This window comes from Etheostoma spectabile, unplaced genomic scaffold (assembly GCF_008692095.1).
Source record: "Etheostoma spectabile isolate EspeVRDwgs_2016 unplaced genomic scaffold, UIUC_Espe_1.0 scaffold00569873, whole genome shotgun sequence".
Taxonomy (NCBI): Eukaryota; Metazoa; Chordata; class Actinopteri; order Perciformes; family Percidae; genus Etheostoma; species Etheostoma spectabile.
In genome coordinates this window covers 5338-7500 of record NW_022605391.1, presented here as the reverse complement: position 1 = coordinate 7500, position 2163 = coordinate 5338, and the positions used below count along the sequence as shown (strand labels likewise).

Below are 2163 nucleotides of genomic sequence, written 5' to 3'. Positions count from 1 at the left end.
TATGAATAAAGCTGAAAGAGTCAAAAATATGGCTTTTACATCTTGAAAACTATTTAAAATATAGCTTTAATTGGACATTTAAGCCTTTAGTTTGAAAATCCTACACCAGAATGGTATAATATTACCGTAGTGACACACCGGGTATGTGTTGTCTCACCTTGAGTTGGAAGGAATCGGCTTAACAGGAGGATTCATTTTAATAGTAGCATGAAAAGAGTAAAAGTATGATTTAAACAGCTTGAAAAAAATTGCAAATGTAGCTTTAATTGGACATTTAAGCCTTTAGTTTGAAAATCACACAGAATGGTCCGATATTACGGAGGGACACACCGGTATGTGTTGTCTCACCTTGAGTGGAAGGAATCTGGCTTAACAGGATTAACTTCAATAGTAGCATGAAAAACACTCAAGATATGTCTTTAACAGCCTAAACAATAGCTTTAATTGAAATTTAAGCCTTTAGTTGAAAATCTACACAGAATGGTCCGATATTACGGAGTGACACACCGGATATGGTTGTCTCACCTTGAGTTGGAATGAACCTGGCTTACAGGACCATTTATTCTAATAGTAGCCTGGAAAAAGAGTAAAAATATGGCTTTAACAGCCTGGAAAAATAGCTCTAATTGGACATTTAAGCCTTTAGTTTGAAAATCCTACACCAGTATGGTCCGATAATACCGTAGTGACACACGGATATGTGTGTCTCACCTTGAGTTGGAATGAATCTGGCTTTTTTTAAAGAAGCATGAAAAAGAATTAAAAAAATGTCTGTAACAGCCTGGAAAATACTCCAAATATAGCTTTAATTGGACATTAAAGCTATATTTAATGGAGCATTTTTTTAATAGTAGCCTGAAAGAGTCAAATATGGCTTTAACACCTAAGAAATATTTCAAATATAGCTTCAATTGGACATTTAAGCCCTTAATATGAAAATCCTACACCAGAATGGTCCGATATTACCGGAGGGACCACCCGGGTATGTGTTGTCTCACCTTGAGTTGGAATGAATCTGGCTTTTTTTAAAGAAGCATGAAAAGAATTAAGACATGGCTTCAACAGCCTGGAAAATATTCCAAATCTAGCTTTAATTGGACATTTAATCCGGTTTTCCTTGCTTGTGTCCCAGGGTTTACGTTCAAAGTGGATTCTGTAAAAGTCCTCTGGCGCCGACGCTCGGCCCGTCTGAGTCCAGCAGAGCTCTGTTCACCAAGACGGCTTTCTCGGCACGCGGGGCCGTCGGCGTCTTCACCTACGATCTCCAGAACAAGTCCAAGGAGGACTGTCTCGAGAAAGTGGCGGTCCTGTTCTCCGTCCCCTACGACTACATCCAGTACTGCAACCTGTACGCCGTGGGGGTCTTCGACAGGCACCAGGTGCGATGAGAGCCTGTTCGACGAGATGTGCTACAGCACGCACCAGCAGGCGGTGTTCGTCGAGGGAAGGCTAAAGACACCGGTCTGGCTCACAAAGGGGGGCGCGTCACCGTCCGGGCCACCATGTCGGACAGCGCCACGTCCGTCCTCAAGGTGCAGGTGTGCATCAAATGAAATATGGAGCATAACTGTTCAAGATTTAAGATTCAGGATTTAAGATTCAGAATTTCTCTATGGTCATAGCAGTACTCTGTAGTAGTCTCTGTTACATCGTTTTACTCGTTTAAACTGTGTCTTCATATAATCACTCGGTCTGAAAGAAAATAAACTGAAGATCAGCAACATGCTCCCAGTTTATTTCTTTATTAGCAAATGCTGACGAAGGATCTACTGTGAGTGGAACCTGTCTTGGTCTCTTGGTCTTGGACTCGACTAAGGTGGTCTTGGACTTGTTTTGACGACTAAGGTGGTCTTGGACTTGTTTTGGACTCGACTAAGTGGTCTTGGACTCGACTGAGGTGGTCTTGGACTTGTTTTGGACTCGACTAAGGTGGTCTTGGACTTGACTAAGGTGGTCTTGGACTTGACTGGACTCGATAAGGTGTACTTGGAAGGAAAACTAAAGACCATCTTAGTCGAGTCCAAGACCAGGACTAGTTGAGTCCAAGACAAGGCAGAGTCCAAAAAGGTTAGAGTTTGAGTCGAGTCCAAGACAAGTCCAAGACCAGGTCTAGTCGAGGCCGAGACAAGACTGAGTCAAGACAATCCTTTGGGTTTTACTTTC

General features: G+C 42.3%; 1 pseudogene; it reads left to right on the top strand.

Annotated features, from left to right (window-relative positions):
- Window positions 1–1568, top strand: part of LOC116685485 (DELTA-actitoxin-Oor1a-like) — a 3570-nt pseudogene extending 2002 nt beyond the window's left edge.
- Window positions 1569–2163: the final 595 nt, after the last annotated feature.